Below are 25,268 nucleotides of genomic sequence, written 5' to 3' on the forward strand. Positions count from 1 at the left end.
TTTGTGTGTGGTGTTAGAGAATGGTTGAGTTTCATTCTTCTGTATATAGCTGTCCAATTTTCCCAGAACCATTTATTGGAAGAGACTGTCTTTTTTCCACTGCATATTTTTTCCTGCTTTGTCGAAGATTATTTGACCATAGAGTTGAGGGTCGATATCTGGGCTCTCTATTCTGTTCCATTGGTCTATATATCTGTTTTTGTGCCAGTACCATGCTGTCTTGGTGATCACTGCTTTGTAATATAGCTTGAAATCAGGCAACGTGTTGCCCCCAGCTTTGTTTTTCTTTTTCAGCATTTCCTTGGCAATTCAGGGTCTTTTCTGATTCCACACAAATTTTAGGATTGTTTGTTCCAGCACTTTGAAAAATGTCATTGGAATCTTGATCGGGATGGCGTTGAAGGTATAGATTGCTCTGGGGAGCATAGACATTTTAACAATGTTTATTTTTTTAAGATCAGGAACATGACAAGGATGTCCACTCTTGTTCAACATAGTACTAGAAGTCCTAGCAACAGCAATCAGACAACAAAAAGAAATAAAAGGTATTCAAATTGGCGAAGAAGAAGTCAAACTCTCTCTCTTCGCAGATGACATGATACTTTATGTGGAAAATCCAAAAGACTCCACCCCTAAATTACTAAAACTCATACAGCAATTCAGTAATGTGGCAGGATACAAAATCAATGCACAGAAATCAGTTGCTTTCTTATACACTAACAATGCAATTGTAGAAAGAGAAATTAGAGAAACGATTCCATTTACAATAGCACCAAAAACCATAAGATACCTCGGAATAAACCTAACCAAAGAGGTAAAGGATCTATACTCTAGGAACTACAGAACACTCATGAAAGAAATTGAAGAAGACATAAAAAGATGGAAAAACACTCCATGCTCCACTACATTTTTTTAATGGATAGAACTGTTTTCTGGGAACACTAGTGGATTTGTGAATTGATCTTGCAACTTGCAGAATTTCTATTTTCTCATAGTTTATCTGTAATTTTCTTTCTTTCTTTTTTTTAAAGATTTTATTTATTTCTTTGACAGAGAGAGAGACAGCGAGAGAGGGAACACAAGCAGGGGGAGTGGGAGAGGGAGAAGCAGGCCTCCCATGGAGCAGGGAGCCCGATGTGGGACTCGATCCCAGGACCCTGGGATCATGACCTGAGCCGAAGGCAGACGCTTAAAGACTGAGCCACCCAGGCGCCCCATTTTCTTGAATTTTCTAATCATATTGTCTACAAGTTAAGGCCATTTTATCTCTGGTTATCTTTTTTTTTTTTTTTTTTTTTTTTTAAATCATGTGTTTGTTTTTCTTATTGCATTGGCCAGGACTCTTGGACAATGTTGAATAGTAGGGGTGACACCAGGCCTCCTTGGCTTCCTCCAGATCTTAAAGGGAATGTTTCTAGTATTTCATCATAGAGAGGCCATGCAGCATATTGGTTAAAAATGCAACTCTGGGGTCCAGTGGATTTGAAATTAGGCTCTGTCACTTAGAAGTTGTGTGACTTGGGATGTATATATATATTTATATTTCTTCTTTCTCTCTCTGTGTATATAGATAGATAGATATTTAAATAATGCAAATTATTTACAAATTAAATCCTGAATAATTACCAAATAATGATGAAAATAACAATGTTTATTGCATATTTTTGATGAAGCCTTTATATACTTGACAACATTTCTTTGTATTTCTACTTTTCCTGAACTTCTCTCATAGTTGAAGGTTGAATTATATCAAATGCTTCTTCTTCACTTAATAAGAGATGATATGTCTTTTGTAATTAATATTAAAAAATTGTGGATTAAATTGATTTTACTCCAACTGAAACATCTTTGTATTCCTGGCCTGACAGTAAACAAATCTGGATGTGATATTTCATTGTTATTGTTACTGTTGTTGTTGGTACACCATATATTAAAATATTTAATTATTTTTTTGCATCCCCATTTATAAGTGAAATTGAGCTATTTGTTTTATTCTTGCACTGCCTTTTTATATTTTGAACAAGAGAGGAGTTCTTTGGTCCTTGAAGATTAGTAAAAAGTGACCATGAATTCATTTAGTCATTTTTTTTTTTTGTATGAAAACACGGACTACCAATTAAACTTATCCAATATCTAATTTTGTGCAGGATTTTGATTTGTACTTGAGTCAGTTTTCATAATTTACAAGATTCCCCAAAAGTTTTTTATTTCTATTACATTTTCAAATTTGTGTATTTGAAAATACACAAAATTGAAAAATCTACAAAAAATAGTATTAATTTTCTCTTAATTTCTTATGATTTAAAAATATTCTTTTCTTTATTTTTATTTATGTCTGCACTTTGTTACTACATTTTTTGTGATCTCTCTCTCTCTTTTCTTTTTTTTTTCTAGTTCATTCTTGCTGGGGTTTTATTTATGTTATTTTATGAACCAGAGTTGAGTTTTGTTTGATTATCTCTTTTGATTCTTTGTCTTCTTTTTCATTAATATCAAATGTTTCCCTCTTTTCATTCTTCTAATTTTTACTGTTTTTTCTCCTGTACTTTCTTGGGTTGAATGCTTAACATTATTTTCAGTCTTACTTTAAATGTGCTTTAGAGAATAAATTTTCCTCTAAGTACCACTTTTTTGGCAACTCAGAAGTTTTGATATTTAGGAGTATTTTCAAATTTTCCAAACATATATTTTAAAAACTATATTCTTAATTGTTGATTTTGTATTGATTGTAGTTTAGAGGTACTTTGGCATAATCCCTAATTATAATCAGTGACCATAAAAGCTACAAAAAGGAGTTATATTCTCTAAATGTATCACAAGATAGACAATAAGCAGTATATTTAAAAACGTATAATACAAATCTAAAAGCTTTGGTCTTCTCATGTCATATTAGACACATTTACAAAGGCAAAATTCTAAAGTACCAGTGAGAAGAGAGGACCTATGCTTGCCTTTGGTTTTCTCAATCAGCAGACCCTCCCTCCCCCCACCCAACACAACAGCTGACTTCTTAGCTCCAGAGCAGGCCATCATTTAAACTTCACATGTGTGAACCAGTAGCATTTTTAAAGAATCACTTTGATTGCAGAATAACATACACACAGAAAAGTACACACATCACAAGTACATAGATCAATGAATTTCCTCAAAGGGAGCCCCCTGTGGAGCCTGCCTCTTTCTTCCCAGATGAAGCAACTGACATTAACAGCAAACCCAAGCCCTCTACTGTCCTTCCACTCACAGCTCTGCCCAAGCCCTGGGATAACTGTATCTTGCCTTCCAACCCTATAGACTAATTGTGCTTGTTTTTGAACTACGGGTTCTTTTTTATCTGTCTTCTTTGGCTCATCATTATGATGTAAAATTCATCAATGTTGCTGTGTGCAGTTAACTCTGATTGTCAATATAGTATCCATATATATCCAGATAGATAGATGGATGACTAGAGACTGTATATCTCTGTGTCCAGATAGGTAAGTGAATGGACATAGATGGAAAGATTGCTTTATTGTAAGGAATTGTCTCAGCAGTTGGCTAAGCAAGTCTCAAGTCCCCAGAAATGGAATGTCACAAGCCGGAACATCAAGCTGTTTAGGCTCTGAGCTGAAGGAGTTCCTAAGATCTCTTTTAAGTGGCTCACCTGATTAGGTTAGGCCCACCCAAAAGAATCTCCCTTATGATTAATTTATAGTTGACCGATGAAAGACTTTAATCACATCAGCAAAATCCCTTCACAACAGATTCTAGACCAGTGTTTGACTACCTGGAGACTCTACTGCGGTCTAGTCACGTTGACAACATCAAAAGTTCATCACTACAGCAACTTTTTCTTTCTTTTTTAATGGTACATGAAATAAAGATGCATCTTAAAATTGATAGTGTCTTGAATCTGATGAAAGACATTATCTTACAGTTGAATTTTTACTCTTCTTATTACTCTACCAGTCTGATACAGATATATCCTATATTAAATTTTAAAACTCATTGTAATTATTATTGTTTATTTACAAATTTTCTATTAGATTCCTTTTTTGTTCACTATTCCTGCTGCCACTTCCCTACTTCTGGTTCAGAATTTTTTGTTCTTTATTACCTCTTTGAGTATTACAATCCTACTTAATGAAAGTCTTTTATTAGAGGAGCGCCTGGGTGGCTCAGTCGTTAAGCGTCTGCCTTCAGCTCGGGTCGTGGTCCCAGGGTCCTGGGATCAAGCCCCGTGTCAGGCTCCCTGTTCATCAGGAAGCCTGCTTCTCCCTCTCCCACTCCCCCTGCTTGTGTTCCCTCTCTGCGGTCTCTCTCTCTGTCAAATAAATAAATAAAAATATTTAAAAAAAAAAAAAAAAAAAAGAAAGTCTTTTATTAGATTAGAAAATTGTCCTTTGTTATTTACCTCCTGGTTATTATTCCATTCTTGATTTTTATATGGTTTGATGTTATTTTTAATTTTTATTTGGTTTTGGTTTTACAGTTTGAATGGCGGGCTTTCTTTTCTTAAGATTAGCTCCTTCATGTGTTTTGTAATTTGATCTTGCAGGATTATCTTAGGTAGGAGTTCTATTTTGTTCTGATATATTTCCCTCTTCTCTAGAAGATCTGTGATGTTTTCTTCCATCAGATTCTGGGTCTGCTATCCAAAACTGTGTTTTCTGTCAACCATTTGAGATTCCTGCTCCACAGACACAGTGGAGATATTCTGGTCCAGTTACCTGAGGGAGCATACGGCTTGGTTCAGCTGGATTCCTGGCTGGAGGGATGGATCCCCACATGCCCCCCTATTTTTACCAGGCACCGGCCACATCGCCAATGATTTTCAGTCTCCTCCTAATAACAGGGGCCACCTTTTGCTTTTCAGCAGGGAGCCTGACTGAAGTCTTGAGCCTTTCCTCCTGTGAAGCTTTATTCCCTATTCTTCCCACAGGAGTAGAAATCCTGAATGCCTCTGCCTGCTTTGGACTGAGGGCCCAGAAGGCTGTAGCTTCAGCCCATTCTTACCTCACTTTTATTCTATTTCTCAACAGAGACGTTTATGGTGGGTTTGAGGCCAGCTATGTGTTTCATTTCCTACCTGGCAGGACTAGTGGTATTCCCTGAACTCCAGCTCTGCGTGTCACCTCCCTGGTGATAACGTTTCACTGTGTCCCCAGTGAACTTAGACTGAGTGAAAATGCATTACCAGACTTTTTAAGACCTTTATTCACCTGGCCTCTGTCCCCTATTTATATTTGCTTCTAATTCCCTAAATTGCACCTGAATTGCTCTCGCCACCAGGCTTTGACTCAGTCTCTTTCTCTGTCTGATACACCTTCACTCCTCTGTCCAGTTGGTACTTAATCCTCCTGATCTTTCTCATCTCTCCCTAATGTCCCTTCCTCCCCTGCTCCTCATTCCCTGCATTTCCATTCCCCCCTCCCCCACTTCCCAGATGATAATGCTCATCTCATTTCCTCGCAACCACTTTCTCCTCAATCTCTCTCCTCTACCGAAGCTTCTTGTGAGAGGCTCCTGTCTCACCCCTTCAGTCCTTAATCCCTGCACAGAGCACATCATAGATACCTAGTGAATGTGAGAAGGAATAAATGAAAGGAGACGCAATTCTCCAATTCATTTCATTCCTTCCTTGCTGCCCAGAAGTAGCCCTGACTTGCACGTGACTTGGAGGAAAGAACCATTCTATCTGCACCACCCCTAGCTGACCGGTCCCCAGGGCTCAGCCTTGAATTCCACGAAGGAAATCAGAGCCTCCTGATGTGATGGAGGGAGAGGTGCTAGGATTCCGGTGTGGAAGTAGGGGGGTGGGGGTCCAGAGAGGTGAGTCAGCATGTCCAGTGCTCTGTGACAAAGACACCCCTTCACCACTGCCTCATCATGTTGTGGGGGAGCAGAACACAGGCTCCCCAGGTCTGCCACAACTTGTGGCTCTGTGGTGGCAGTCAGAGTGCACCCCCACCTCTTGAACTCACTAATCCTTGCAGATTCACAAGCGAAAGCTGATCTGAGCTTGGGGGGCCAGGGGAAGCAAAATCACCCCTCCCAGTTCAGTGCATTTGGACATAAGCCCGTGACCTTGGCAGAAGCCAGTTGGTGCTGGGGAATCTGAGTTCTCTGTATTGATCACCAGAGCAGCTGTTGAGCCTGGCTTTCAAGATCATCTCTCACAGGGAGCTTTCAGTGTGCCAAAATCTCCCTCAATCCCTCTCCTCCACCATTTTTATATGCAATTTAGTTAAAACACTTGCCTTTCATGTGTAGGCCAAGATGGTGACTTCATATAAAGGTCAGGAAATGGGGAAGCAAGAAACTTCCTTGAAAGATTTAAAATAACTTATTTTTAGTAATAATAAATGGTAAATTGAAAGATTTAAGATGAAGAGCCTGGTAGTTTGATAGGTTGGAATTTGTGATGTGTAGGGATTGTTGCCAATTGTTCCTGGGACTTGAGTGGTTTTGTCCTTGCATTTTCTTTATCTACTATGTTTTATTTGCTATCCTTCCTTTAGAATGGAGGTATGTGTCAACTTTCAAATCTCCTTTTTCATACTGTGGTAATGGATTGGAATTGAGCTGTATGATTCCTCTTTCTTGAAATATTCCCCATTCAGCTGTGCAATATGAGACCCTCTTCAGGCTAAAGATCCGGTGAGAGGAAGACAGTCACATTAGCTGAGTAATCTAGAATATCCTGTGGGTATTTTGAAGCCTATTTGTAAGAGATGCGGAGGAGTGCTTTGGGAAGAGTGTCAGCTTAGGTAGGAACATAGCCTGCCACAATCTTTACCCTACCGCTCACCAGCCATGTGGCCTTGGGAAAGTCATTTAATAAATGCAAGCCCACCAACTGTCAAGGTGTTAGTTTAGCTACCTGTAAATGGGAAGCTGGGTTAAGTCAAGAGTAGTCAGTTCAATGGCTTGTAGAGAATAAGAAGGGAATTTAGGAAAACAGAGGAGTGGCAGGGACCATGGTTAATAAGGGATCATGTATAGCCAAAACATAACTCTAGCACAGGGTTACTGTGGACAAAAATAGACCAGGCATTGTCAACACTTCTAATTATTTCAAGGGAAACCTCATATCTAGATTTTTATGTGAAATATCCTGATTTCACATCTAATTAACAACTCATTAAAAAAATAAAACAAACTAGCAATGCCCTGTTTAGTCCAAGCAGATGTATCTGTGGCTGAACACAGCCTGTGGATAGTTAGCTTGCAACCTTGGGGTGGGAGTGGGGGGTATATGACCTTTGACCCAAGATTCACTATCTGTCTTCAAAATCAGCTAACATGCCTGGACCCAGCCCCAGAGGGGGTGTCTGAGAGCCCAGTAATTGGCTGCAGCATCAGCTTCCTGTTGGAGGCTGGGGAGAAGTCTTGCCCTGAGAGAGGGTTGGATTTCTCCTAAAGTTTGGAAGGCCAAAGGGAGTGTCTGCTTGTGCAATATGGGGGGGAATTATACTGTGCTGAGGACCAGGCCCTCTTGATCTGAACCTTCACTCTGCCAAAAATGCTTGGCTGGCCTTGGTTACATTCTCTCCCTTCTCTGACACACAGTTGTTGCCCTCTCTGTAAAACTATAACTTTAGGTTGGATCACTATTTCTCAAACTTTAGTCCCTGGTGTATCACAGTGTGGAAGCCAGTCACCTGGGTGGTCTTTATCTCCTCTTATCCACCCCTTGTGGGGGCCCTCCCCTACTGAACAGAGTTGATTTATGTGACTAACTAGATATTGCGGAGGTGACAGCGTGTGACTTCTGGGGCCAGCTTCATAAAAGACACGGATGTTTCCACGTTGACCTTTCAGCTCACTTGCTGTGGGGATGCACCAGCAGACATGCCATGAGGATACTCAAGCAGCACTGTGGAGAGACCCACATGCTGAGGAACGGCCAGCACTGACTTGCCGGCCATGTGAGTGAACCACCTGGGAAGCAGATCCTCCGGCCCCAGCTGAGCCTTCGGATGACTGTAGCTCTGCCTGACATCTTGACTGCAACCTCATGACAGACCCTGAGCCAGAACCCCCCCACCCAAATTCCTAGCCTCCCAAAACTGTGAGAGGTAAAAACACTTATTGCTTAAGCCATGGAGAAATAGATTACCTAATACACGATCATGATCAATGCTATATCTGCCTACCATCAATTCTATTACATATTTTTCCAGCTTTATTGAAGTACAACTGACTAATAAAATTGTTAGAATTTAAAAATGTACATCGTGGTGATCTGATATACGTATACATGGTGAAAGTTTTCACACTACCTAGTTTATTAACACCATCCACTCACATACTTATACCTTTGTGTGTGTGTGTGAGAACATTTAAGTTCTACTCTCTTATCAGATTTCAATTTTATAATATAATGTTGTCAACTAGGTCACCATGTTTTATATTACATTCTCAGACTTTATTTATCTTATAGCAGGGAGTTTGTATCCTACTAACTTCTCCCTATTTCTCCCACCCCCTCAGCCTCTGGTAACCACTTTTCTACTCTCTGTTTCTTTGAGTTTAACTTGTTTGTTTGTTTTAGATTCCACATATAAGGGATATCATGCAGTATTTGTCTTTCCCTATCTGGCTTATTTCATTTAGCATAATGCCCTCAAGGTTTATCTATGTTGTGACAGATGCCTATTACATATTAATGCATTTCTTGAAATGGTTTATTCTTTTAATTTGCATACATTTATTTTAAAAGGAGAAGTTTTTATGCTTGTAAATGGAAAATAAACATCTCTAGTAAACAAAAAATAACTCAAAATCTAATTTTCTTTCAATCTAACTTCTGTCTAGATAATGTTGCCTGTAGAAAGCTCTAAGCCTCAGGCACCTTGTTTCTTTGTTAATAAAGGAGATGAACAAGAATTGAAGGGATGTTAAAGGCAAGCTGACACCAAATTAAGCCTGCGTCTTTGAAATAAACCAAAGGATTGAAAGGAAACTGAGCACAGAATAACTTTCTCAAAATGAGATTTGATATTAAAATGCACCCCCCTCCCCCATACCGCCAAACATTTTTCAGATCTGCAAAGGAATGTTGTTGGTGGGGGTTTTTCCCTTCTTCTAGGAAAACTTGATAAGAAGATCCATGCTTTTATCCAGTTCCAAAACATCCTAAGATAGCACATAATTTCTATTTGTATAAAGTGAGATCACTTATGATAAAGCCCTATACAATAGCCCGCCCCAGTCTTAAAGTGTTGCTACCAATATCCTACCTTTTGGTTATAAAAGATGTACCATTTTAAAAGCCCTGCCCCATCCACTGAGCTCTTGTAGTAACCAAGAGAGTAGGCCTGTCCAAAGATCATCATCCCTAAATTGGCAATTCAGGAGGCTGAAGCCCTGAGAAGGGACGAAAGGCATCCACAACTTCTCAGGAGTTAGTAGGGCTGGGGTCAGAATCTGCGTTTCTTGACTCCTCATGCCTTATGCTGTCTACACAGAATCAATTTCCCGGCCTCTTCACATGTGGGGTTTGCACCCCAGCTGGATCCTTGAGCAACCCTGGCACATCAGGGCCTGAAGAAAGGGTGCCATGGCAGAGTCAGGGATGGTCTGGAGGCCCAGCAAATGGTTGTTAAAGTAAGGATCTCTAAGGGATCTGAGATGCTGAGAAGACAGCAGTGTAGGCTGGAACAGACAAGACTAGAGAAGCAGCCACCTCTGCATCCTGGAGGCTATGGGAACTCGGAGATCCCATCTGCCACGTCACAAAGGAAAGAGCACCCACAAATGTGTATGTGCACACATAAACACACACATATACTCTAATACCCCTGGGATATCAGATGCACCCCAGACAATGCCCCAGCCCCCACGGAGATGCTAAACTGTGGCCTTCAAATGAACACACATCCCTTGGTCTCTTTAACTCCTTGGGCAACTCCCCAGCCCCCACGTCACCACTTGGCTGTATGATGCTTTTCAATTTCTATTAAAAAAAATACTTCTGAGTCTTCATATGTCTTGGATTTGTCCAGGACTAAAGAGAGAAAAGTATATTTTGATGCACAAGAATGCATAGAGTCTTGTTCTCTACCGCGTCAAGTAGAATTTTTATGAGTACTGGGTGACAAAACAGTCAGAGCAGATGGAAAGCAAACATGCTAAAGCAGTTTGATGAAATAGTGTGGCGCTATTTCTGGATCTAAAAACATGCCTGCTTTCTCTGTTTGTTCTTTGTCCCATTTAAACACTGATCACTAGAGCTAGTAATTAATTGCATTTTCCTAAGACATTCTGCAGGTCCTGGGAACACAAATGAAGACTGAAAGGCTCTGATCTTCTCCTTCGACCAGAGGGGAGACCAAGGCACAGAGAGGACCAAGGCATAGTGCAAGTGATGTCAGTGAGTGAGTCATTAGCAGACGGGGACTAGTTGATTGTATAAAGGAAGTCCCATTTTGCAGAGGAAGCATGTTTTGATTATTTTTCTTCTTTTATTAGTTTTAAATTGCTAAATGCATCCCCCTACCACTCCACCTCCCCTCAAGTTTGGAAACCAATGACATTCCAGGGAGGCAGAATTCTGTTGATAAAGGGCTTGTTTCAGGTTTCAGACTTGAACCTATTTTACAATTTGCTTATAAAACTCTGTAAGTTGCCTTAATGGTGAAAGGTTGATGCTGTCAAATGTCAAGGGACATTCAGATGTCTCTGAGCCTTTCCTCTCTTCCTGCCACCCAAAGACACAGGTCTTTCCTGGCAATTGAACAGTCTCCTCACTACTTTCTGGGGTCAGCACACAATCTGCTCAGCCAGTTGTCAGACCCAGTGAGTGAGCAAAGCAAAGTGGCTGGGCCAACACTGTGTCAGCCACCAACCAGAGAGCAGAGGCAGGGCTCTTGCACCAGAAGCCAGGGAGAGGGAGTCATGCAGAAACACAGAGATCCTAAAATGTCATCTCCCAGAACCCAAATCAGAGACAAAGACCCAGGGACATCATTTCATAGGCTGTTTCTGCTTCTGCTATTCTTCTTTCTTATTTGATCTGATCCTTAATCAGTTGAGCCTTAAGAGGGAGGGTATGAGAATGGATCTATTACTTGTAATATTTCTCACCAATTTGAGGTAGAAAAGCTAGCTCAGACCATAACACTTTGCCTGATACAAACTTATTTCAGCATAAATCAGAGTAAAGAGTCAAGTCATTGAATTCTAGCCACATCCTAAAGTATGGGTCTTACTCAACAACTCAACTATACAGTCTATATCAAGAAAAATGGCTTTTGTCAATGGCAGCCAAACTCTAAAACAGCAAAACTTTAGGGAGTACCATTTTTAATGTAATATTTTAAATTTCAAATATGCATAATTATTTGAGCAGAATAGTTGAGTGTTATCAGAGACATTTATGAAGAAATGATAATGATAACAAGAATAATGTATTTATACCAGCTAGCATTTATTAAGCACATACTATGCTATGTCCACCCACAGTGCTGAGAAATTCCCTTGCCATGGATGCTACCTCCTTGGCTCCATCAATTCTAAATGATTTTGTTTTAAATTTCAGGGACTTTTATAAGGTAGTTATGTGTCACTGTGTCATCTTCAAAACCATTGATTGATTCGGCAGATATTTATTGAGTGTCTATTACATTCCAGGCATGGTTCTAAGCCTTTGGGATCCAAAAAATTTGGATAAGACATATATGCCTCTTGTCCTTGTGCTTATTGGGGAGAAAATATTAACCACAAAATGATTCTGTTAGAAATGATACAAAGTGATGAGAAAGAGAATAATGAGGGAATTGAGTTCTTCAAAGAGGATATGGAGGAAGTACTCTTTCTATAAGGTGAGTTTGACAGGTGAAAAAAGGTGTGATGACTGCCCCAGGCCAACCTCTATGGTGGGCAAGATGTTGGCATGTTCCAGAGGCTGAAAGACAACCTGTGTGACTAAGTGATGGTAGAGAGAGTAAGAGGTGAGGCTGATAAGGTCAGGAGAAACCAGGCTGACCAAGGACATTCAGATCTCCTCTCTGAGCCCTTTCTTTCCTCCTGGCCCCTGGTATGGAGTCCTGTAGGATCTGGGGGGAATTGAGAGGAAACTGAGGCATGGAGGCATCAAGTCTCTTTTCTAAGGCCACACAGCTTATAAGAGCTAAAGCACAAAAGAGCCAGATGGAGATATGTATGTATGTATGTACGTATCTATCATTATACATATTAATATATATCTCTGTCTCTCTATATATCTCTATTTCTCTATCTACCCATCAGCTACTATGAGTTAGGAATGCTAGGCTCAAGATATGTGGCAATAAACACAACTGTCAAAGTTTCCACTCTCATGGATCTTCCTTCAGTAAGTGAAATAATGCAATCTAAAGCAGAGACAAGGGATGTAGAGTGAAGGGGGGCTCTTTTAGATAAGGTGCCTTATGTAGAGGATACCTCTATAAGCAGAGGTATGAATTAATGAGGAAGCAGCCATCAAGTCTATGTTCTACTTTAAAAAAGATTCTTTTTTTATTTGAGAGAGACAGAGAGAGAGAGCATGTGCAAGTGTGCATGGGGGGGGAGGGGCAGCAGACTCCTTGCAGAGCGGGGAAGCCCAATGTGGGACTCTATCCCAGGACCCCGGGATCATGACCTGAGCCAAAGACAGATGCTTAACTGACTGAGCCACCCAGGTGCCCCTATGTTCTACTTTGAGAGAGCTTTGTAATTAGCGTTTTCAAACTAAGGAAACCATGATTGTCTTCATGGGGTAGTTTGAAACACACCACGATTATTGTGCATGTCTACGTGTCTTTGTGTGTGTATCTTTGGTCAAATCCTTTTCCAGATCAGAGACAGCAAGAAAAGGTTGGCCTAGGCTGTGTAAACAAGAACAATTTGGAGACTTCAGATTAAAATTTTTTTTGCTAGGTTTGGAGAGTCATGGAGACAGTGTCCATGAAGGGAAAAGGACCTAGCTGGATGGAAGTTCACATGTGTTTGAGACATGGAGAAATTCAGCCTTTTGTGCCTACACACCAGGCATCAGTTATGGACAGACTATTATGGCATTTTGGTAGAATATTCTTTTTTTCTCATTCAGAGCAGACTTCCATAAAAGAGTGACAGATTGATGAGCCCAGCAACAGCCAATAGAGATTCATGGGGAAGACCAAATGTTGGAGTCTGGATAACTGTACTATATTGCCATAAAAGACTGAAGATGAAGCCATACTCCCCTCCCTTTCCATTTCATTCTTTCTCTATCTCTCTATCTCTATCTTTTTTTCTTTTTCCCCAAAGACTTTCTGTTGCTTAAACAGATTTAATATAGAGTAGAAGGCTGAACACAAGATTATCTGTTGTAATATAAGGTAAGTAGCAAAGGACCATTTTTCATGTTAAATCTTTGGAATGTCTAGATATACATGAGAAAAGAAAAGGCACAGTTGTTCTTTTTTATGGCTGACAAGTGGAGTAAGCCATTCAGGATTAAATTTGACAATCTACAGGTCAGTTCCAACCATTTCAAGCTTTTTTATGGCTATGGCCAAGATACTTCAGAGGGCTCTAGATGATTTATTGGGTCTTAAGCAGTTATTCAGAAAAGAAAGATGGTGTGCTTTTGACCTATTGTTCTGGAAACTGCTCTCACATCTATCCATGCTTCTGTCCATCCATCCTGAAGCCATTTATGGAATATTATGAATGACACAGAGATGAATAAGGCATGATCTCTGTTCCCAAAAAGCTCACAGTGCAGTGACAAATAGGAAATTACAAAAAAAAAAAAAAGTGGAGTAAATGCAGAATGGCAGTAAGGATCACATGCTTTGGCACGGGCAGGGGTGGGGGGGCGGAAAGAATCTCAAATAGGATTAGGGTGCTTGAGGACAGTTTTTTATAAACATTGATGATTACGTTCATCCTCAAAGAAGAATGTGTGGGAGTTGTACAGGCAGAAAAGATAAGAAGTTTTCCAAGAAAAGGGAATTGTGTAAGCCAGTGCCTAGGCACAGGAGGACAGAAGAGCAAGACTTATTCAGGGAGCCACAGGAAGTTGGCTGGCACAGCTGGAGTCCAGACTGCATATTTGGTCAATGGTAAGGGTGGGTATAGAGGGGGGAAGAGTGGTCAGTAGGGAGGCTTAGGAGTATTCAAAGCAAGGTTATGAGAGACCAGGGCACAAATGGAGTGAACTTGGATTTGATGCTGATAGCGATGAGACATCGTGACCATATTTTAAATCAAAATTATCTGGCCAACATTTTTGGAGTTGCACTGGGTTCTTACAGAATAGTTATTATTGAGTGGTAGTTTGTTTGCAATGATTATCCCTGTAGAGTGGGGCTAGAGTAAATTATCAGATGTTATGGGGTGTGAGGATGCCACTTAATTCTTTGTGTGTTGGTCCTAAAGGTGTGAGTAGTCCTTTTATGGACCCTTCCTAGATCAAATAATCTCAACATGAAATCTTGCAGATAGCTGGAAAAGGAAAGGGGGAGGGACTTCAAAAACTAAAAGGTCTCCATTACACTTCTAAGTCATGTGTAAATTTCTGTCATATATCAGTTACTCTGGAAACATGGCCATGGTCTGGTATTATTTCTCACTCATGAAGGGAATGCTTTTGTTTTGAATCCTCAACAGTGCCTGGCCCAGTGCCTGGACAGGCAAGACGCTCAGTTAATGCTTAAGAAGTTGATTCTGGGGCGCCTGAGTGGCTCAGTCGGTTGAGTGACCGGCTCTTGATTTCGGCTCAGAACATGATCTCAGGGTGGGACTGAGCACCGTCTTGGGCTCCATCCTCAGTGCTAAATGAATAAATGAATCTTATAAAAAAAAGAAATTGATTTGTTAATGACCCAAACCAAGCTGTAAAAAGGCTCATTTGAACATTTAGTGAGTCACATGTGTTAAATATGAGGAATACCAGGATTAAGAGCAAAAAGTAGGTCATGACAGCAATACAGCAACAGCTTATCATTTCCTGGGGATCTACTCTAAGCTAAGGCATGGTGTCAGACTCTCCATACATCACCTGACTTAATTCTCACCACTTCTTCACTGAATTGCTCAGTATTGCAATTCTCAGATGGGAATATTGAGGTTGACTGTGGTGACCCAACATTCTCAAGGTCGCACAGATGAAGAAGAGAAAAGTAGGACGTGAACCCAGGGCTACTTGGCGGTAAAGTTTATGCCTTTTCTCTCCTATTGCTGTTTCCACATATTTCTAGGTGTTTCTTGTGAAAGGGGAAGCACATTTGTTCCCCTGGCTCCAGAGGAGAGAAAGCAGACCACAGTATCTTCCATGGTAGGAAGGAGGAGGCCTTTGGCAGGACTTTACGACCACCTCAGCTCTCAGAGAACAGAACTGACTTTTCTGTAAGACTGTGGCCCCTATCCCTGAAGATGAGACCTTGATGCGAAAAGTGGACAAGCACCTCTTAGGGAACTTGTAGAATAATTTCTATTCTGGCTGGTAGAATAAAATATATATATACTTCCATCTCTAAGATCTTGAGATATTCTTTGGACAGTGACAGCAGTTCCTGATCTGGAAAATATTTCACATTAGACAAAATACTTGCACAGAGCATCTTATTTGATCCCAAGTAGCCTCCATTTGGGGATGACGTAGCTGTTGCTCAGAGAAGTAGTATGATTTGCCCAAGGATACAGAGAGTGAGTGGAGGACTTGGAAAACAGACCTGGCTCAAATAATTCCAAGACGAGTGCTCCTTCCCCTATGAACACTGTCTACTGCATTGGAGCAAAAATCCAGGTCTGTGGTAAGTATCACACAAAGGGTACACTCCCTTCCTGTAATGAGCATGGGCCACACACTGAGGCTATTTCTGCTCGTCCCTTTCTATGTGGGTCAATATCCCTGAGGTCTGAACTTCCCTCTGGGAACAAAGCATCCTTTAGGGTCTTCCTTAACCATCCTCATCAGTGTAATATGTTGTTTCCTGTCCAACTGCCCCATTTCTATTGTCAATTTATGCTTCCAGAGATGCCTGAGTGCTGATTCTGACCCCAATTATTCCATGTCTAGGTTATTCTTCCTGACGTGTGAGTATAGGACACAAGTCTAAGTCCCCCACTTAGGCAGCCCAGAGGGGCCAAACCCTGCTTGGCCAGGAGCACGCTGACTCCTGACTGACTATGGAAAGTTTGTGCGCTAAGTGTAAGCAGATGTCCCCAGCTGCCAGATCGTGTGGCCATATGAAACCAATCACCCACTCTGCACAAACATGTATCATCAAGTCAAAGTCTGAAGGTGCAACCAACTCATTCTGTTTCCCATAAAACAGTGCGTGAGGAAGGGGTGGGGGGTTTGGGGAAACTGGCCAGAGCAATCCATCTAAGGGCAAAATTTGTGTGGTTTGATGGTATAAGAACAGTGAAATTGGGCCAAAGGAAGTGCTGCTCAAAGTTATGGTGGACACTCAGAATGGTCCCATGACATTATCTGAGCACTTTCAATGCTATACATGTGGGGGAACCAAGGTTTGGGGGTGGAAGTGACTTCCTCAACATCTGATAGCAATCTAGTGGCTCAGTTAGGGCTTTAACAAAGGTCAAAATGCCAGCCTAGTATCTGTTCCATTATGTCTGGCTGCCTGTGCCATTAGCTTTCTGGTGGGCTTCTGTACATGCATCTTCATGTCTCTCTTATTTTGAATCCTGGTGGCTTTGGGGGTGACTTCTCTAAGCCATGTAAACCTTCCTAGAGAATAATGACAATTAATGCTAATTTACTGGGGGTTGATATTGGGTCAGGCTAAATAGTCCATGTACTGTATGGTGCATAATAATCCCCAAATACCAAGAAAGGTCTTTTACTCCCTTATTTTAAAGGATAATTAGAAATGGAAAGGAAGCTGCCCACACAGTTTGCAGGTGGTACAGCCCAGGCTCACATCAAGATGGACTCCAATCGGCAAAGTCATAATCAATTGACTAGCAGTGGAAGATGGCTGGGTGATCAACATTCATCCACTGGGAAGGAACTTTTTCAGCATCTATTAGATGCCTGGCAGCATATGTGGTTTTAAAGATGCCCATGACACTAGTCCATCCCTCTACAGAAACAGTCTAGTGCTGGAAACAGTCTAGTGTGGAAACACAAACAAACTCTTACTTTGTGTAGAAGTGGTGTTAAGGAGATGGCAGATCAGGTACAAGTGGAATAGAGTTGAAGGTGCACACAAATTTGCTCAAAAAGTAAGAGATGGTTTATCAAAGGAAGTGCCACTTCTCTGTCAAAGAGTGGTTGATATGCAAATCAGAAGCTGACAATATGTGTCAAGAGATGGGTTGTGAAAACGTAGGGAACTACATATTGTTAGGTATTATTGCTGGCTTGTTGAAACGTGAGTGGGAAGCTTAAACTCTGATATCAAATATACAGATCATAAGGACTTTGAATATTTTGCCAAAGGAGGGGCTTTTTTGCCTTGTTTTTATTTTTGTTTTGTTTTGTTTTTTCCTGAGGCCAACTGGGAACCATGGATAGGTTTTAAGCAAAAGAGGAACATAACTGCCATATCATTTAGGATTAGGCTTGACGGCTAATAATGGAAAACTCCAAATTAATACCAGTTTTAAAACAACAGAAGTTTATTTTTCATGTAAAAGTCTGGAGTAATGTAGTCCAGAACTGCTCTAGTGGCTCTTCTCAGGATTTCATGGTCTTTCCAACTATCCCTATATATGGCTATCAAATTCATATTCCAAACTCATAGTCTAGGCAGCAGGATGGGAGCAGTGATAAATAAGGAAGGGAAGTGTCTTAATCTTTTTGAGCTGCTGTAACAAAATACCAGAGACTAGTGACTTATGCATAGCACACACTTATTTTTCACAGTTCTGAGGGCTGAAGTCCAAGATCAGGGTGCCAGCATGGTAGAGCTATGATAAAGGCCCACTTCCAAGCTGTAGACAATTGACTTCTTGCTGTATCCTCACATGGTGGGAGGGTTGGGGAGCGCTGTGGGGTCTCTTTTATAGGAGCACTGATCCCATTCATGAGGCTCCACCCTCAGGACCTAATCACCCCCCAAAGGCCCCACCTCCTAATACTTTCACATTGGGCATTAAGATTTCAACATATAAATTCTGTCTGGGCAGACACAAACATTCAGACTACAGCAGAAAGACTTCATCACTCTCTTAAAGAAGACTCTCAGAAGCTTGCACAAAACACTTGTGATTTTATTCTATTCATCAGGAATTAGCCACATGTCCATATCCAGCTACAAGGAAGAATGGAAAATGTCTTCACATGGACAGCCATGGGCCTACATAAAAATCAGGTTTTGTATTTCTCTGCTAGAACTGGAGAATGGATATGTAGGAAGTTAGCAATCTATGCGAGAAGTAGATCTGAAATTTAAAGATCACTCCATTGTCCTTGGAGTAGATGGACAAGGATAAAGGCATATGGCTGAAGGTACAAGACTAAGGCTGCTGGTATCCATAGGATTGGAAAGATGCTCTCCCTATACCCTTCCAATTACTTAGGCTTTGACCAATTAAGGAAATAGCTGTCTTACCTTTATTTCCCCACTACTGAGTCAGAGGTGGATATATGCCTCTTTCAGCAAATGAATCACGTTCAAGGTTGGGCAAACCTGCCTGGATATGCAGAATGGACCATAATATGAATGTGGCTTGGACTGCACCCTTCATTGACTTAAAATGCTGCTCATTGTAATTTTGACCTCAAATAGATATATCAGATTTCTTATTCTGATCATTTACAGAGCCAGGATAGGGAAGAGAAATTTTTTCATTCATGTTATTCAGGTTAGCAGTTCAACATGTTTTGTCTTATGGATATTCACAGAATTAATTGGTTAAGAGCCTGTGTTTTAGAACCAAAAACTCCGAATTAAAAATTCAGCTATGGTACTCATCTCGGGCTGATTTCAGAGTCAAGACTTCTTAATCACCATGACATATTGCCTTCTTTCTGAGTCTTTGTTAATTTTTAATCTCTTCCCTAAACAGTCTGCCTTCAAGTAAGGTCATAGCAGCTTTGATGAGTGTTATTAAGAGGTGGTGGCAGAACAATGGACTTAAGACACCAGAATATAGCCTGGGGCCCTGACTGCCTCACTTGCCTATCTACCTTCATGCAGTCTCTTTAGAAATTGACTCCTACTCCAGGAAGTATGTCTACTGCCCCACAAAAGAAAAAGCACAACACAGATCAATGTTGGCTCACCCAGTCCTCACCATCCTCAATCCACATGCGCTTTGTTTCTCATGTTTTCTCCTAATGTCCTTGTGTTCCTTTTCTTCCAGAATCCATTTTCTCCAGCTTACTCAGTTTGTCCTGGTCCTACATCATGGCTTGATTCTTGGCTTTAGTGCTCCTAGGAATATGAAACACTGGGTTTCCCCACAGAACTACAAGGTTGAGATACACCATCATGTTTAACAGCAGAGCTGTTGAGATCAGATTGGCCTAAATTTGCTTCTTCCCTCCACAAGTACTAATTCTGGACCTTGAGTAAATCATGTCACTATCCCAAGTCCCTGTTTTCTTATCTGTAGGATGGAGGATATATAGGACAATCCCTATTGTGTGTGCTATTGTCAGATCAAATAAATTAATATATAAGTATTTGGTCTAGTGTTTGGGATACAGTAAGTGCAAAAGCACTATTAGCCACTCATGTTAATTTTGGGATTGGGGGATTAAGCAATAAGGTTGAGGAGTTGGAGGGTCTATATCATGAAGAGCGATTTTATGATGAAGCTAGATATTGGCCAAAAGGAAGAGAGGCTTCAGATAGGACAGTGTTTTCATATCCTATTGCTACTGTAATGAATTTCAACAAATTTTGTGGCTTAAAACAACACAGATTTACTATCTTGAAGTTCCGGAGGTCAGAAGTCGAAAATGTATAGGCCGGGCTGTATTTCTCCTAGAGACTCAATGGGAGAATCTGTTCCCTTGCTTTTTCTGGTTCCAGAGGCTGCCCATATTCTCTGGCTCATGGCCCCACCTCACAATAACCTCTGCTTCCCTTGTCTCATTACCTTATCTGACTCTGACCTTCCTGCTTCCCTGTTATAAGGACTTTTGTGGTTACAGTGGGATCAATCAGATAATCCAGGATAATCTTCCCATTTCAAGATCCTCAATTTAATTATACCTGCAAAATTCTTCTTGCTAAGTAAGGTAACACATTTGTAGGTTCTGGGGATTATGGTGTGGATATCTTTGGGGAAGCATTATTCAGCCTGTCACAGAGAGTAGCATGGTTATTTTGGGATTTTCCAGGATCATTCTAGTGAGAACAGAGTCGGGGACACGAGTTAAAATGCTACTGTAAGATGGAGGAGAGGGATATGAACATAAGCATTAGAGGCAGTAGGGATGCTGAGGAGAAATGGGTGTTGAAGAACCAGTCTCCCTAGGACTTGGCTAGTATTATGGATGAAATGTTTGCATCTTCCTTCCAGGTTCTTCTGTGCAATCCCTAACCCCCACGGTGATGGTATTAGGAGGTGGAGCCTTTGGGAGGTGATTAGGTCATGAGGGTGGAGACTCATGAATGGGATTAATGTCCTTATAAAAGGGATGGCTATGTGAGGACACAGGGAGAAGTGGTCAGTCTGCAACTGGGAAGAGGGTCCCTACCAGAACCCAACCGTGCTGGCACCTGACCCCAGACTTCCAGCATCCAGAACTGTGAGAAATAAAAGTCTGCTGGTTATAAGCCATCCAGTCTGTGCTATTTTGTTATAGCAGCTCAAGCTGACTGAGATTTGTTGTGAGGATAGGAAAAGGGATTTCTGGATTTCTAGCTCCAGGTTCAGAAAGGATGGTGGAGTCATTAGAAGCTGGCAAAAACAGTGGCGGTAATTGACAAATCAACCAGGCTTTCTGAGAAATCCTGCTTCCTCTAGCCTGTGGCCATACTTTATAAAAGACAGAGGGCAGCCTGGCCTAGAACAGTGTTCCCCACACTCTTCTCATTTTTTGCAATTTTTTCCATATCAGTTTCAAATTCTGAATCTTCTTCTTTCAATGGTCTCTGGTAAAAGTCGCCTTGTCCAAAGCAATTAGTTTCATGAAACCACAACTCCGATACGCCTACGTATTTTGATACACATACAACTCATACATAATCACTGAAATGGGAATATATATTTTCCACTCACCACCAAAAATTGTCTCACACGTTATCGGCGCTAAGCATGCCACATGTAGACGAATACTGGTGTGATGATAAGAACACAGACTGAGAAATTCAAATCTAGACTCGAATGAGTCACTAGAGTTCCCTGGACTTTGCTTTTCTGATATATGAAAGGAGATAATGCCTAACCTAAAATGATGTGGTTAGATAGTATGGGGAAAATGTGGGGAACCGTGCCTCATAGTAGGCACCCAAGCTATGCATATTTATATCATGATCTTCTGATGATTTTTCCTCATATAGTTTAAATAATTGCAAGCCTTTTCATGAGGTCTGCCAGTTAAGTCTGATAAGCCCACTAGAAAATGTACTGTCTTTGCAATCGAGATGGCAAAGTTATTTAAATGTAACGCTATTTATTGTCTCAGGAGTCTCCTTTACCTCCCAGACCCTTGGGGTCAAGGGAGTGTGGGGCTTAGGAAATCAACTCCTCCTTGTTGACCATGCTGGGAGAGCCTTAGGTCTGGCTCTGCTGGACTTCTGGGGGGAAGCAAACCTGGTTTTCTTTAAGATTCAAAGCAGGAGTTTGAGATAGGAAGCCCTACTACTTTCTGGACTACGTTGGAATCATTCCTCTGCTTGTGGTTCTGGGGTTTTTGCTTACAAAGTTCTGGTCTCATGACCCATTTGGGAACATCACTGAGGGACCACAAGATAGAACCAAGTGAGTTCTACAAAGTACCCCAGGATCTCTCTCCACTGCACCCCCAGACAGTATAATAGCATTAGACTCAAAGCAGCATTTGCTGAAGATAGCACTGTTTGCATGAACTTTCCATTGATACATCTGGTTTTCCTTTTGAAAAAGGCCCTCAAACCTCATAAAACTGAAGTCTTTTGAATCAAACCACAAATTCCTTATAGCTAACCTCAGCAAAACTCCCTACACGATCTGTATATCAGTCCCTCCTGACCCCATTCCTCTTTTCTCTTCTGTCTTCATTAACTTAGCCGGAGCCAAGTTCACAAGGATAAATCAGTTTTTTAAAAAAATTCACTTCATATTAATAAAAATTATGGGTCATTTTTCTGCCTTAGACCTTTGATTTAGAATAGCTGCCATTTATTGAGCTCTAACAATGTGCCAAGTTCTTTATGTAGTATCCCATTTAATCCTACAACAGTCTTGCAAGGTAGGTGGTATTTTTCCAGTCGTTCCAATGAAGAAAGAGAAACAGAAGTCAAAGAACATGCTTGTTGTCTTGCTCCTGCTGGGTGGTGGATCTAGGAACTCTAATCTCATTTGTCAACTCCAGTGTCTTCACCTCCCATAGCTGTCTCTCTACATAACACATCCCTAAGACTTAATTTACAAATACGATTTGATGCTTAAAATAACTCCTCATTTGCCTTGGGCAATTATTACCCTGATTATTGACGTCATGGTGATGCTGATTATTGCTAGGACTAAGAGCTGCTGCTGCTTTCTCAATGTCATGGTAACTGCTTACCACACCTTACATTCTTACAATAATCTCTCGAGGCAAATATTATGACCCCCATTTTATAGATGTGTAAACTGAGATACAGAAAGGTTTGTAAACCTGTCCAAGTGACATAGCCATCGACTCATCGGAACTGCAGATATTAATAAAAAGCAAACCTTTGTCTATGCCTGCACCTTTGAAACGTTTCATATGGTTAACTCATTCAATCCCCATGAGAATCTTGCAAAGTAGATGGCATTATCATCTACATTGCACAAGTGGGGAAACGGAGGCACAGAGAAAGGAAGTGACTACTCAAAGCCACACAGCTAGTCTGTGGGATGAGGGGCTCGCATGGGAACCAGTAGCCCTGGGTCCTGACTCAGAGTTTGTTACCACACCCCCATGCTGCCTGTCTGATTTCAGAACCTCCTTTGCTCTGGACAGGTGTCTGTGTGAGTGGATTTAAACTGTAGTTTTCATCCCGTTCTTTTAGTCTCTGGTGACCTCATTGTGTCAAAAGGACAGGACTTGATGCACGCATGCCCGTCAGTGGTGATCACAGTTACTGAGATGGGTCTGCACTGATGCTGGGGGTTTGGGCTGAATCTTAATGACATGCGAAGGTGACCTGAAAGAAATACAGGGCTCCATCGGAAAGCTGGTACTCTGCTAGGCAGGAAGAAGCCCCACAGACTGACAGTTCCCCATCTGTCAGTCAGGCCCTTTTATGGACAGTGTTCATGGGGTCAAAGCTAATGTAAAGGCTGAACGAATCACACTGTAATCTTCTGGAATGTTGGAAAAGGGGAAAAGTAAGTGTTGGGTGTGAGTGGTGAGGTGGGGGAGGTTCAGCTGCAAGATGGAAAATTCACTAGAACAAAGAGGAAGTTGGCATCAGCCAGTTGTCTTTTCAGGAACGAAGGGCCAGGAATGGTAGACAAAACAGAGGGACTTTTCTTTAGTTGCAGGCACAGAAATAGAGAAGTCAGCATCCAGAAGAATCCCAGTGGCAAGCTGGGCTCTAGATAGGTATTACCCTATGTTTGATTTTCAAAATTTTTCCTTCAGTACCTCTGCAACTATAGGGACAAACACATAGTAAGGCCTAAAGTGGACTGCTGCACATTGGAAATTTCTTCGAGGCCACATGTTTTATTAATCAAATACCTGCCAGATGTGAATTTACATTTGTGTTTAATATGAAATACTTGTTTAAATCCCTGTTCAGTTAAATTTCTTAACTTATGGTATTTATCTTTCTCACTCTGACTTATTTCACTTATATATTACCCCCTAGGTCCATCCATGTTGTCACAAATGGCACAATCCCATCCTTTGTTACGGCTAAGTAACAGTCCTTCCTGTGTGTGTGTGTGTGTGTGTGTGTGTGTGTACCACATCTTCCTTATTCACTTGTCTGTCAATAGACACTATGACAACTATGCCCAAGTAAAAAAAATTTTTTTTTAAATTTTTTTTATTGTTATGTTAATCCCCATACATTACATCATTAGTTTTAGATATAGTGTTCCATGATTCATTGTTTGTGCATAACACCCAGTGCTCCATGCAGAACGTGCCCTCCTCAATACCCATCACCAGGCTAACCCATCCTCCCACCCCCCTCCCCTCTAGAACCCTCAGTTTGTTTTTCAGAGTCCATTGTCTCTCATGGTTCATCTCCCCCTCCGATTTCCCCCCTTCATTCTTCCCCTCCGGCTACCTTCTTCTTCTTCTTTTTTTCTTTCTTAACATATATTGCATTATTTGTTTCAGAGGTACAGATCTGAGATTCAACAGTCTTGCACAATTCACAGCGCTTACCAGAGCACATACCCTCCCCAGTGTCCATCACCCAGCCACCCCATCCCTCCCACCCCACCCCCCACTCCAGCAACCCTCAGTTTGTTTCCTGAGATTAAGAATTCCTCATATCAGTGAGGTCATATGATACATGTCTTTCTCTGTTTGACTTATTTCGCTCAGCATAATACCCTCCAGTTCCATCCACGTCGTTGCAAATGGCAAGATCTCATTCCTTTTGATGGCTGCATAATATTCCATTGTATATATATACCACATCTACTTTATCCATTCATCTGTTGATGGACATCTTGGCTCTTTCCACAGTTTGGCTATTGTGGACATTGCTGCTATAAACATCGGGGTGCACGTAGCCTTTCGGGTCCCTACTTTTGTATCTTTGGGGTAAATACCCAGTAGTGCACTTGCTGGATCATATGGTAGCTCTATTTTCAACTTTTTGAGGAACCTCCATACTGTTTTCCAGAGTGGCTGCACCAGCTTGCATTCCCACCAACAGTGTAGGAGGGTTCCCCTTTCTCCGCATCCCCGCCAACATCTGTCGTTTCCTGACTTGTTAATTTTAGCCATTCTGACTGGTGTGAGGTGGTATCTCATTGAGGTTTTGATTTGGATTTCCCTGATGCCGAGCGATAGAAAATTTTTATTAAATAAATAAAAAACAAATTTCTTAACCTATTCTAATCTCCCACTAAAAATGATGCCTGATGTTTATCCCTGGATATGAGTATTTCTGAGAACACTTTTATATCAATACTCAAGAAACATCTTCTACCCTGGATTTATGGGGAGGTACCCTCCAGCAACGCAGAGGTAAAGGGAAGAATGTTTGAAGGAG

This window comes from Phoca vitulina, unplaced genomic scaffold (assembly GCF_004348235.1).
Source record: "Phoca vitulina isolate PV1807 unplaced genomic scaffold, GSC_HSeal_1.0 scaffold21, whole genome shotgun sequence".
NCBI classification, from domain to species: domain Eukaryota; kingdom Metazoa; phylum Chordata; class Mammalia; order Carnivora; family Phocidae; genus Phoca; species Phoca vitulina.